The sequence below is a fragment of the Bolinopsis microptera genome, chromosome 1 (assembly GCF_026151205.1).
Source record: "Bolinopsis microptera isolate Bmic1 chromosome 1, MBARI_Bmic_1.0, whole genome shotgun sequence".
Classification (NCBI taxonomy): Eukaryota; Metazoa; Ctenophora; class Tentaculata; order Lobata; family Bolinopsidae; genus Bolinopsis; species Bolinopsis microptera.
In genome coordinates this window covers 2,201,725-2,216,233 of record NC_087072.1, presented here as the reverse complement: position 1 = coordinate 2,216,233, position 14,509 = coordinate 2,201,725, and the positions used below count along the sequence as shown (strand labels likewise).

At 39.3% G+C, this 14,509-nt stretch overlaps 2 protein-coding genes across 2 annotated transcripts in view; both read left to right on the top strand.

Annotated features, from left to right (window-relative positions):
- LOC134817291 (double-stranded RNA-specific adenosine deaminase-like) overlaps positions 1-14,509 on the top strand; it is a 536,580-nt gene that overhangs the window by 465,697 nt on the left and 56,374 nt on the right. The gene's annotated exons all lie outside the window — the stretch shown is intronic.
- The window catches only part of LOC134817510 (2-oxoglutarate and iron-dependent oxygenase domain-containing protein 2-like), a 94,511-nt gene continuing 90,827 nt past the window's right edge, over positions 10,826-14,509 (top strand). The window contains exon 1 of the mRNA XM_063826655.1: positions 10,826-10,838. The gene's annotated coding sequence lies outside the window, so the exon portion shown is untranslated. The remainder of the gene's footprint in view (positions 10,839-14,509) is intronic.

The following is a 14,509-nucleotide window of genomic DNA, read 5'->3' as shown; positions in this document are numbered from 1 at the left end:
GGGCTGGTTATATTATCACCACAGACAACAACAACACTACACTAGATGAAAGATCATTCAAGCTTCCCGATTATTGCACCGTTTATCAAACAGAACTCACTGCCATCATCGAAGCTTGTAAATATCTATCAACTTATACAAACACACACATCATCATATGGTCAGACAGTCTCTCCTCTATTCAAGCCATATCCTCACCTTCAACGAGGAGTAGGACTACTAGAGACTGTTACGACACCCTCAATACACTCGGATCCACTAACACCTTAGAGATCAGATGGATAGCTGCACACATTGGATTGTGGGGTAATGAAAAAGCAGACGAGCTGGCCAAAAATGGTACAACCAGTGAATCCACTTTGAATTGCCCAATTCCACAATCTTACATCAAACGCCTGATCAACGACAAAGTCACAAAACTTAATCAAGAATCATGGATTACTGATGGTCCCAGACACACTAAACTGACACTTGGACATAAAAACATCAACATCATCAAAAATCTCAACACTACACTCAGTAACAACAGACAAAATTATAGAACTGCAGTGCACCTCATCACGGGACATTGTGGCCTCAACAAACACCTACACACCATTCGCAAATCAGACACAAGTGCTTGTCCTAAATGCGGCGACGAAGAGGAGACTGTCTCACACTTTCTCGGACAGTGCCCGGCTATTGCCCAAATAAGAGGTCAATATTTCCGGGACTACTACCTCTCTGTCAATGACATATTCGACAACCAACACATCTCCACCATTGTCAACTTTACAAACCACACTAAACGCTTAGTGGTGCCAGAGGAGTTGGACCAGACAGGTGTAACATAGCGACTACTTTAACGCCGTCTTATTTCGCCTCTCTCTTCCACACTCAACCACCACTTAAGCGTTTATCTATGACACACCCCACAACACTTACCATCATCCTTGATTACACATCTTGATTCCACTGGCATCCTCCCACAGGACTGCCATACCCCAGAGGTAGGCAAAGCATTCATATGCTATCCTCTCGTGGGCCAACCAGGCCCAGCCTCTCTTAAAAAAAAAAAAAAAAAAAAAAAAAAAGCATACATTTCTTGGGGGTCAATGTTAGATTTGCTTGAACCAGTCTCATCAGCAAGATCTCCAATCTGTCAAGATGTTCGCTCACAGTCTTTGAACTCAGGAACAGGTCGTCGATGAAGAATATTAACTGTTCTATCGGAACTGTTGCCAGAAGTTTCCACATCACCTTCGAGAACACGCTACTGGAGTTCTTGTGACCCATGATCATACGAGCCCAACAGTATGACCTTCCCCTGTGCATGAACGCAGTAACCTTCTTCGAATCCTCAGAGTATGGTATCTGCCAGAAACTCTTGGAGAGATCGAAGCTTGAATAAATAGAATCTGATCCTATCGTGTCTAACACGTGATTCAAGTTGGGTAACGGGTATTTCTCATCCATGCAGACTTTGTTGGTACCCCTCAGGTCTGCTACCAACCCCCATGATTCAGGATCTGTATTCTTTTTGACCAGAAATATAGGATGGTTGAAGTCACTGGGTCCTTTCAAGGGCTCTGCTATTCCCGCTCTCACCATCTGTTCAATTTGGCGGTCCATCTCTGGCTGAAGTTTGTACGGGGTAGGTATAGGATATGTCCAGCTGGGCGACTCTCCCTCCTTCATCTTGATCTTTGCTTCATACATATTGCAGCACCCGATATCAAATTCATCATGCGAGAAGCAGTCCCTGAATCTCCAGATTATCTCCTTCAGTCTGGTTCTCTCAGCGTTAGACATTGCCACCTCTATCTCGTCCAGCCCGAGTCTCTCAAACAACTCTCTCTGAGTCCATTTCTCCCCACCTATCTGTCCTGCTTTACTCCTGGTCTCCTGAGCTTGGTCATCAACTGTAGTCCCTCTCACTCCGACATCGTGACTCCTGCTCCTTTGCACGCCGTGTATGAAATCTTGATCGCCTACCGGCTTCAACAGTGCAATGATCTTGTTCTTGTGAATTGTTATCGGCTCATCAGTTGCGTTAATACACTTCATCGGGACCAGTCTCTTCTCAGAGTGCACAACTGCATGAGCGAACAGAATTCCTGTCTCTCCAATACCTTTCTTGTACTGTGGCTCAATCAAACCCTTGAAGTCCACTCCTTTCGCCTGCAGCTTTCCACTGATGTATTGCACCGTGTTTGGAGGAATGACTGTGACTCTGCTACATCTCACTTTTATCTGCTGCTTAACATTCTCCGGCTTCTCTGTGAACGGCACATCATCTCCGTTATGCAGCACCAATCTGCACTTGTTATAATCCAGCGTCACTCTATTCGATCTCAAGAAATCGTCTCCAATCAGGAACTCTGTGTCTAACAGATCAGTTACCACGAAAGTGTGCACAAACTTATTTCCAGCAACCACCACTTCCATCTCTAACTCTCCTCTGATTTGTATCGTGTCTTGAGAAAATGACTTCAAGGTCATGTCACACGGTCGGATCCCGCTCTCTAGTCTCAGTCCTCTCACAAAACCCGTGGACACAATACTCACAGCCGACCCGCTGTCAACAAAAAGGTAGGCTGCCACTCCTCTGCAACTCCCAGCCACCAAGATGTGTTTCCAGTTCACTGCATTTACCTCCTTCTGCTCCCCTGATGATTTTAATTGCGACTGACGGGGAATCGATTTTGTCCAGTCGCACGCCCGTTTAAATGGTCTCTCTGCATACCATACTGTTCAGTCTCTGTGGGTCTGTACTGCCCTCCTCGTCCTCCAGATTGCCCTCTGTCGACGTTGCAGAATCTTTGAATGTGTCCCTCACCGCGACAATTATAACAAATCAATGGCCTGCGACTCTCTCCTCTACTCGCACCTCCACTCGCCCCTCTACTCGCACCTCTACTCGCACCTCTGCTACTCCGCTCAACCGGACTCACTCTACTCCTACAAACACTGGCAACATGCCCTTTACCTTCACACAGCTGGCACACTATATTGCTCCAACACGAGTCAGCCTTGTGACCCCTCTTCCCACACATCTGACAGTCATTCTCATCCTTTTCTCTCTCACCTTGCCTGCCAACACCGTAAGTAGGTGTCGAGAACTCCAGTGTAGTCATCGGATCACTGTCCATATCTCCCTCTACTGCCTTGGATATGTGCTCCTCCTGTACAGCTAACCGGATCACGCTATCAAAATCCTCTGTCTCCGTGTTCATCTGAAGGAGCCGTCTTTTAATAGCAGGGTCTCTCACGCCCTGTATCAACACAGTGATACCTGCACTCTCTCTCTCCACAGCTCTCGGGTAGATCTTCTCAGCAGTATCCTGTATTCTCTCTGCGAACTGCTCCACGCTCTCCAACACTTCCTGCTTCATCTTATGGAACGTTGTTCTCATTATTCTTGCATCAGTAGCGGGATATAGCTCTCTTTTCACCGCACTAATCAGCATCTTCACGTCACCTCTCTCATCACTCGACAGCCGGATGTTCTTCACTTTCTTGAACTTTGCATCGTCTTCTATCTGATTTGCAAGCCTCAAGTCGAGATTGTCCTTTACTCCGCATAACAGGACCCACTGCTCGAATCTCTGCAGAAATGTACAGAAGTCATCATTTTTCCTGTACCTCGGCGCCTTGCAGTTCATCGTGTATACTCCCTTATCTCTCTCTGTATTTCCGGGTTGCAGACTATCGCTCTCAGTTGTTCTCACTCTTTCTTGAAATAAGTTGTTCGTGTTCTTCAACTTTACTTCTTGTTCCCTCATCAATCCCTCTCGCTCAAGTTCTGCGTCCTGTCTCCACTTGATCATATCTCTCTCCAACTCTCTCACTCTGCTCAAACACTCCTCTCTCTTCTCGCTCAAATCAAACAACTCCACTTTTCTCTCCTTTATCTCCGTATCTTTATCACTTGTGTCCCAAGACTTCATTTCCATTTTCACCTCAACCATCTGATCTACAATCCGTTTTTCCTCCTCTACTAGTTCCTTCATCTCCTGCTCCATTCCTGCGAGTCCAGACATAGTACACTTTTCCTAGGTTCTCCAGATAGTGTAAAACAAGGTTGGCACCAGAACAGTCCTCCCGAGGCGTACCGGTGGTCTACACTGCCTGCTCACAAAGGTACGGTAGCGAAGTGGCGTACACGGGTAATTAAAATGTACAAGGGTACGATAGAGAAGTGTCGTACACAGTACTTAAGAAATACACGGGTACGATCTTGAAGTATCGTACGCGGTACTTAAAGAAATATACGGGTACGATGTCGAAGTCTCGTACACGAATACCTGCAAATCTCTAGCTCTCAAGCTCTGCAACTTTAACTCTTACAGGCTTCTGAGTGCCGTACAACTTTAAATGATCGAATGACTTGATCGAGTCCTAAGTTAGGTAGGAACAAAGGAAACAGGGGGTTCGAACAATGAGTCTCGAAATGTAATAAATTACTACTTGATCAATATAATACTAGTGACGCATCGGCCACGTTACAGCGTTTTTCGGCGGTGGTAATTTTATAAACTTCACCCAGCAAGCCACTCGAAAAACTGAGCGTAACGGGGCAGACGAGACTTACCAGCACTGGGTCACGTGGCATCACATGGCGAACCACGTGACGCCGCGCGGCCCAGCCTGTCCAATAATACAACCTACTTAACTAACCTGACTACCGCGTGACCTCCATAATCTACAACACTAACCTAATCTAATCTAACGCTAATACTAACGGTTTTTTAACACTAATACTAGAATATTCTAAAAGATCTAAAAAGCCTAAATCATGCTGCAACTAGCTTACCATATTACACTAGGTTAAGAGCGATCCGGTACACAAATTTTCCTCTTAAATCTTTTATTGTTTTAACCACTGTGTTAATTTTCGACTTCTATCTCAAAAATTATGATGATAATACTAATCAGAAATTGCAAGTAATTCACTGAAGTTGATTCTAAAAATTTGAAAAAAATTTGTACCTTACAGTGCCTGTACGGTACGTACCTTTAAAAGTAGCTGTACCGTACGTACTTGCCATCTAAGAGTGGATGCTGATTGGTTAATTGCTGTCACGCGTCAAAACAATATGCCTTACTTCCCCACCAGAATCTCCATCTATTAGTATTAATCCTAAGTTGAAATTGTTGTCGTTATAGTATCAGCCATGTCCCTTTTATTTGCGTGAGTCTTCTTATTCCTGAGAAGAAATGACATAAAAAGCGTTATATTAGAATTATTCATTCTTCTTCCAGTCGTTTATGAATCAAACACAATTTACTTATATAACTCAAACTTCAGTTAACATTACAGCCTCACCCAGTTCGAAGGTTGTTGCGATGTCTGTTGTACATCTTTGTCCGGAAAAACTTTCTAATGCTCTTCAAAGTAAGCACATGCAAATTGCTCACAATCTGAAGGAACAGCAAAGAGTCGGCTAGTCTGTATAAGTGGTGGTTGAGTTTTCTTCGGAAATGTGTAATTCTATGATTTGGTAAACAGCAAATGGAAGGGAGGAGATGCAATAAATTACTGCTTTAAGAATTTTTGTCAAGACCCTTTTCCACTTCAGACTTTCTCCACGCTTGCTAACGATCTCTTTAGCCATGATTATCATTTGAATTGTGGTTGTAACAACAATACAGTTTAGAATGGAGATAAATATGGCTGTTGTCAACGTCCTCATCCGACGCCAAATATTTCTACTCAAAACAAAGTCGCAATCATAACCTTTGTATGAAAAGTAAATTTCCCATTCATAATCAAGGATCAGGGTCGTCACTAGGCCGATCGAAGCTATCAACCAAAACGCTCCACAAATCTGATGTACAGTCTTCAACGTTACTGTCGACGACTGGAGGGGATATTTGAGGAGAAGCAGCAGGACCGAAGGCATAGCGCAAACAAGAGACAGGATGACTCCATACAAGTAATACCTACTGAGACAACACGCTGTACACAGGACGTTGCCTAGCAACCATCTATCAGCAATGAGGGAGGTAACCTTCGGAAGTATGGATACCACACAGATCATTAAATCACAAACAGCAATGTGTTGGATGATAGCTACGAGGACCTTGTCAAGTCGGATGGCCCTGTACTTGACGGATATAATCAGAATGAATGTGTCCCCGACAAGAGATGAACAGAGAATCACTAAGAAATACACAGACCACGTGTATCTCATCACATCACTTTTAATGGAGTGCAGAGTTCCGTTACTGTAATCATATTCCAGGGTCGTCATTGTGCTACGGGTTTCCAGGAATATTAAAATTATTAAACAGAAGTTTTACGTTATCTCTTTGTGGCCAATTCGTAATCTGTTTTCTGTTTTACACATTGACATAGCTACCGTAAAGTTACACAAGCGTAATACCACCTAGAAACCCCCCCCCCCCCCCCCCTTCAGTGATCACATAATATGTGAATTGAGAACTACCCCTAACACCTAAGTAGAAAGTAATACAATCGCAAATTGAATAAACCTTGGTGGCACTAATTTAAATTAAACACAACGTATCGACCACAAAATACATATCAATTACTGATCTAGATTGGGATAAATTAAAAGCAAAAGATAAAAATACACCTTATCAAGAATTCCTGACTAAATCAAAATGAATAGCCATAGTCACGGCAGATATTATTCAACTGATAGTGATATAAACATGTTGTAAATGTAATAATATGGGGGACTAAACATAATTTAGTCAATCAATCACAGTCTGCTTGTCCTAATAATTGAGTATAGTAGCTCAATTTAACATCAAATTTAGGTTTTTCTAGAAAAAGCATCCAGACAAGTCTCACGAGTGGAGTTGTTGAATAAATGTATTACACCCTGGTCATTAGGAAAGTTCGCACGAGATGGACCATGACCCGATCACGTTTTTCCAATTTATCTTTAGAAGATTGTCACAGCTAGGAAGAACTTTTAAGATATATAATAGGCATGTTGATGTATGAATTATAATGGTTATATGATTAAGGGTCTTACTAATGACCAGGGTTATCATTGTCTTTCGTTATCGTAAACCTTTCATGAGATAGCATTTATAAAAAAATTCCTATGTCAATGTGAACTGATAGGTTTTTAATCATCTCCCGAACATGATTGTTTGTTACATTTAATAACATATCAAATATCAGAGTAGTTCGCTGTTTATTAATATTAGTCTCAATAAGTATAACTCATGATTGAAATTTAATACTGATAGTTGGATAAATATCTGGTTGGAAGAGACAAAGACAAGTAAAACAAGGAAGTTAATAACATATACGTTAAGACGGTTTTAATATTTTATTGTATAAATATCTAATATGATATACAAATCATATGAATAGAAATTCGGCTGAATGACAGGCTGAGCGCGGCCCAGTAAAGTTTGCGAGGCGCGTCAAATCGGCGAAGTCCTCCCAGGCCGTGGATACATACGTCATAGTCATACAATGTCAATAGTATTTCCCGTAGTATTTCGGGATAAGGGCGGTATAGTTAGTGTCCAATTAGCTGATGTTTATTGAATCGTTATTTTGCCGAGTACAGCTGCCTTCGGGTAGTTCTTCTTAATCTATTACAATTGTAAATGTAATTGTAAATGAATAGGAAAAGCTTGACGGATGTTAGTGTTAGTGTTACTCGTCTAAATTGTCTTTACATCAGTTTTTCCTCCTGATAAGATGAACACCCTCGATTAATCTGCAAGCTTTTGCGATGTTCAAAACTAAGGATATTCAACAAACAAGAAAGGTGGTAAAAAGTGGTAAAAGTGGCAAAAAGTGGGCTTAAGACACGTGGAAAAGTTTGGAAAAGTTGGTCAGCCATAAAGGGCACCTAATGGGACTCAAAAACATCAAAAATCCTTCGAAAGCTTCTTGTGTCGGTCGATAGATTTTTTCAGTACTACGATCTGTCTGTACTATAATACTGTCCGTGATCTAGTTCGTGATGTTAAACGTGACCTTTCCTAAAGCGTGACCAGATTCATGATCTTGTAATACTACAGAATTCTGTAAAAAGTGATCACCGTAAAATTTACATCACGAACATCACGAACTAGATCACGGACAGTATGGTAATGCAATATTCAGATATAACATTATCGTATTCGTGGAGCTTTAGTTTGAAGACTGCAGTTATAGTTTAGTTGTTTGATTAAGTTTAGAAGTTTATTATAATACATGTATATATGTATTATCTTTTATTTGCAACTAATTATCGGCAAAATATCAAAATAACATTTTAAACTTTTAACGAATTTGACTACCCTCTCCGCCATTTCCTTATTTTCTGTGATCAAGGCTTGTTTTTTTCATTGGGTATCTCTATTCTCTAATTAGCTACCTATTCGCTAATTAGCTTTAAGTATGATGCTCCATAAACAGAGCTAACATTTTTTCCAATTAATTCTTATCTGAAATATCGTTTCAAAGATAATACACTTCGAATTTACATTCATATCATTTTCTAGTGACCATCATCAAATGCCAACATATTTACATTTTACACGTACGCGTACGGTTGTTCATGTTGACTTTCCAGTAAAATGAAGCAGCAAAATGTACCAGAGTTTAAAGATGATATGAAGATGGAAGAAGATTACATCCTACCAGAATTGATAAATACAGAGATCAAGAAAGAGGGCCTGGAACATTGCAACTTACCAGAATTGATAAAGACAGAGATCAAGAAAGAGGGCCTGGAACATTGCAACTTACCAGAATTGATGAAGACAGAGATCAAGAAAGAGGAAGATAATCTTGTTTTTAAATCAGAAAAGTATTCGAATCCTACTTCTCAGATGCATTGTCCCATCCAAGAATCAGCATTACCTTGTCAACAGTCGGTTCATACTGATGAGAAGTCTTACAACTGCTCTGAATGTTCGTACAGTGCAAGCAAAACAATAGCTTTAGTTTTACATCAACATACTCATACTGGTGAAAAAGCGTATAAATGCTCTGAATGTTCCTACAGCGCAAGCCGAAAACAAAATTTAGTTCGCCATCAGCTGATTCACACTGGTGAAAAGCCTTACAAATGCTCTGAATGTTCCTACAGTGCAAGCCAAAAGAGAGCTTTAGTTTTACATCGACGGACTCATACTGGTGAAAAGCCATATAAATGCTCTGAATGTTCATACAGTACAAGCGTAAAACCGAATTTAGTTCGCCATCAGCTGATTCACACTGGTGAAAAACCTTACAAATGCTCTGAATGTTCCTACAGTGCAAGCGTAAAACCGAATTTAGTTCGTCATCAGCTGATTCACACTGGTGAAAAACCTTACAAATGCTCTGAATGTTCCTACAGCGCAAGCCAAAAGACAGCTGTAGTTAATCATCGGTGGACTCATACTGGCGAAAAACTGTACAGTTGCCTGAATGTTCCTACAGTTCAAGCCAAAAATCAGCTTTAGTTTCACATCGACGGACTCATACTAGTGAAAAACCATATAGTTGTTCTGAATGTTCCTACAGTTCAAGCCAAAAATCAGTTTTAGTTTCACATCGACGGACTCATACTGGTGAAAAAACCATACAAATGCTCTAAATGTTCCAACAGTGCAAGCCTAAAACGAAATGACAGTAAAAATACGTATCGTATCAGTTTTAGTTTCACATCGACGGACTCATACTGGTGAAAAACCATACAAATGCTCTGAATGTTCTTACAGTGCAAGCAACAGATCATTATCAAATTAAGTTTGCCATCGGCTGACTCATACTGGTGAAAAACCATAAAAATGCTCTAAATGTTCCAACAGTGCAAGCCTAAAACGAAATGACAGTAAAAATACTTATCGATCTTCTAAATGTTCTTTTAATGGTTTTCATAAGTCAACTTTGGCTTTTCCAAAGCGGAACTATATCGGAGAAAACTCACACACTTTTCATGAAAGAAGCCAGGCTTCAAATTCTCGACAAAACAATAGTGTTGAAGGACCCATTTTTTAAAAGTTTATACCTTTCGTGAAGCCTCTAACAACTTTAGCTGAGTCAGCTGACTCCCTACTCTCCAGTTCCAGCTTACTTCCCGGTTCCTTCTCCAGTTACCAACCAACATCTCACTTGTCTCCCCCAACAACTCCTCCCACTGTCTCACCTCTCAGTATAGTGGTTATGAAATATGGGGCATAAATAACTTTAGTATAATTCTATTGAAATGTATGTGATATCTTATAGCTGCAGGAACTGGACGAAGTTTCTAACTCAAATCAAATTATCAAAGCCAAAAGCTGATGTAAAAGGTTTTGTAAAAGGTTTTGTAAAGTGAAATTAGTTTCTTATTTTCTTAGTTAATATTCGGGTTTTATCAAGTTTTCGAGCAACTATTACATGTAAGACTTAACCATCTTTTGGATATTTAAAAGAAATATTAAATACACACAAGGGTTTACGGTAAGGTAAATCGGGGTTTACTGTAGGAATCAGTAAAACCGCGATTTACCTTACCGTTAATCCCGGTTTACCGTACAGTCCATACTCATAGGGAGTTTAAGCAGACTGAAACTATCGTTAAATTCGCTGATAATGATGATACATTGTACACTGTGTTCATACTTTAATTTAAAGCCGCATACGATTCAGTGCATTGATAAGAACACAACTGATACGAAAGCGAGTGAATTTGTAACGTTACTAGAATAGACTGTGCATGCAACTGTCGGAAAATCTATATATTCGAGAGTAGGTTGAACAATTAATACCAGATAATACGAGTAAGTTCTTTATTTCAAAATTGAAGTCATAAAAGAAGCACAAGAATCGCGTAAATATACTTGATTGTCTAATTGATTGTGATACTTTTCTTGCTTGAATCAATTAAGTTGTCAAATAATTTAACGTTCTATTCGTTGTCGTGAGCTTTTAAAACCAATACTTATAAATGTAAAACTAAAAGAGTACGAAGTTCAAGCTTAAATGTAAATTTATTCATTATTTGATACAACAATCCGTTTGTAGTCAAACTGTAAATACTAAATTGTGAAATTGTGAAATGAAATATAAGGTTAAAATATCAAATCTGTATATAAATATTAGTGAAGCTAACAAAAAAGCAGTAGAACTCCTGCAGTCCAAGTAATTGGTATATACTATTGGTTCATTTAAAAACACAAATTCAAACTAAAATGGTCTAAGTTTCAGTTTACATAATTATTAATTTATTTCTAATATGTAATAGGTGTGGATTCTTGTGTGGAGGCATATTAACAGTGGTTCTGGGGTTTGAATTTCATCGGTCAATAGTGGATGCTGATTGGTTAATTGCTGTCACGCGTCAAAACAATATGCCTTACTTCCCCACCAGAATCTACATCTATTAATCCTAAGTTGAAATTGTTGTCGTTATAGTATCAGCCATGATGTCCCTTTTATTTGCGTGAGTCTTCTTATTCCTGAGAAGAAATGACATAAAAAGTGCTATATTAGAATTATTAATTCTTCTTCCAGTCGTTTATGAATCAAACACAAATTAATTATATAACTCAAACTTCAGTTAACATTACAGCCTCACCCATTTCGAAGGTTGTTGCGATGTCTGTTGTACATCTTTGTCCGGAAAAACTTTCTAATGCTCTTCAAAGTAAGCACATGCAAATTGCTCACAATCTGAAGGAACAGCAAAGAGTCGGCTAGTCTGTATAAGTGGTGGTTGAATTTTTCTTCGGAAATGTGTAATTCTATGATTTGGTAAACAGCAAATGGAAGGGAGGAGATGCAATAAATTACTGCTTTAAGAACTTTTGTCCAGACCCTTTGCCACTTCAGACTTTCTCCACGCTTGCTAACGATCCCTTTAGCCATGATTATCATTTGAATTGTGGTTGTAACAACAATACAGTTTAGAATGGAGATAAATATGGCTGTTGTTAACGTCCTCATCCGACGCCAAATATTTCTTCTCAAAACAAAGTCGCAATCATAACCTTTGTATGAAAAGCAAATTTCCCATTTATAATCAAGGATCAGGGTCGTCACTAGGCCAATCGAAGCTATCAACCAAAACGCTCCACAAATCTGATGTACGGTCTTCAAAGTTACTGTCGACGACTGGAGGGGATATTTGAGGAGAAGCAGCAGGACCGAAGGCATAGCGCAAACAAGAGACAGGATGACTCCATACAAGTAATATCTACCGAGACAACACGCTGTACACAGGACGTTGCCTAGCACCCATCTATCAGCAATGAGGGAGGTAACCTTCGGAAGTATGGATACCACACAGATCATTAAATCACATACAGCAATGTGTTGGATGATAGCTACGAGGACCTTGTCAAGTCGGATGGCCCTGTACTTGACGGATATAATCAGAATGAATGTGTCCCCGACAAGAGATGAACAGAGAATCACTAAGAAATACACAGACCACGTGTATCTCATCACATCACTTTTAATGGCGTGCAGAGTTCCGTTACTGTAATCATATTCCAGGTTTGTCATTGTGCTACGGGTTTCCAGGAATATTAAAATTATTAAACAGAAGTTTTACGTTATCTCTTTGTGGCCAATTCGTAATCAGTTTTCTGTTTTACACATTGACATAGCTACCGTAAAGTTACACAAGCGTAATACCACCTAGAAACCCCCCCCCCCCCCCCCCCCCCCCCTTCACTGATCACATAATATGTGATTTGTGAACTACCCCTAACACCTAATTAAGTAGAAAGTTATACAATCGCAAATTGAATAAACCTAGGTGGCACTAATTTAAATTAGACACAACGTATCGACCACAAAATACATATCAATTACTGATCTAGATTGGGATAAATTAAAAGCAAAAGATAAAAATACACCTTATCAAGAATTCCTGACTAAATCAAAATGAATAGCCATAGTCACGGCAGATATTATTCAACTGATAGTGATAACATGTTGTAAATGTAATAATATGGGGGACTAAACATAATTTAGTCAATCAATCACAGTCTGCTTGTCCTAATAATTGAGTAGCTCAATTTAACATCAAATTTATGTTTTTCCAGAAAAAGCATTCAGACAAGTCTCACGAGTGGAGTTGTTGTCGGCTTTTCAGTTTTCTGTAATGTATATATTTATAATATGTATTTACTACGGATTTACACCCTGGTCATTTGATTAGGAAAGTTCGCACGAGATGGACTGCACCCGGTCACGTTTTTCCCAATTTAACTTTAGAAGATTGTCACAGCTAGGAAGAACTTTTAAGATAGGCATGACGCATGTGAATTATAACATATAATGGTTATATGATTAGGGGTCTTACTAATGACCAGGGTTATCAATTATCATTGTCTTTCGTTATCGTAAACATTTCACGAGATAGCATTTATAAAAAAATTCCTATGTCAATGTGAACTGATATTTGTTTAACCATCTCCCGAACATGATTGTTTGTTACATTTAATAACATATCAAATATCGGAGTAGTTCGCTGTTTATTAGTCTCAATAACTCATGATTGAAATATTGATAGTTGGATAAATATCTGGTTGTATTGGTTGTATTGGAAGAGACAAGGAAAAGTAAAACAAGGAAGTTAATAACATTGCTCAACAGCTGTTCGAAGGATCAAATTTAAGTTAATAACATTAAAGTAAAACAAGGAAGTTAATAACATACATATGTTAAGAGTTTACGGTTTTAATATTTTATTGTTTAACTTTAAACATTTAATATTTTATTGTTTATAAAGCATTTTACGCGTACGTTCTTTGTGCTATTCATGTTGTTATCTGTAGGTAGAGGCAGAGCTTTTAATTTTTAGCGCGATGCATTATATTTACTGGGCCGCACTAATCACTAATAGTTATAATTATATATTATTGTACTTTAATACGAATTGTAATATAAGTTTCGATTAATTGCATCAACTATCATGTCACATGCTGTAAAAATTTCTTTGGGTTGCTTCCGGGTGGATACTTGATTAAATTGACGTTGTCAACTCTTCCAGATCGTTGCTCTGCAAAGCAAAGCAACGATCTCGTTTTCGATGCAAAGCAAGAATGCTAGGTTGCGTTACCTGGCCCAGGGGACCTCAGGCTATTATATTTATGTTCATAATCATATGAATAGAGATTCGGCGGAATGATAGGCTTAGCGCGGCCCAGTAAAGTTTGCGAGGCGCGTCGAATCGGCGAAGTCCTCCCAGGTGGATACATACGTCATACTCATACAATGTCAATTATAGTATTTCCCGTAGTATTTCGGGATAAGGGCAGTATAGTTTAAGTGTTAAGTTAGTGTCCAATTAGCTGATGTTTATTGAATCGTTATTGCCGAGTATAACAGCTGCCTTCGGGTAGTTCTTCTTAATCTATTACAATTGTTATTGTAAATGAATAGGAAAAGCTTAACGGATGTTAGTGTTACTGTTAGTGTTACTCGTCTAAATTGTCTTTACATCAGTTTTTCCTCCTGATAAGATGAACACCCTCGATTAATCTGCAAGCTCTTGCGATGTTCAAAACTAAGGATATTCGACAAACAAGAAAGGTGGTAAAAAGGTACCGCGACAATTGACCCCCC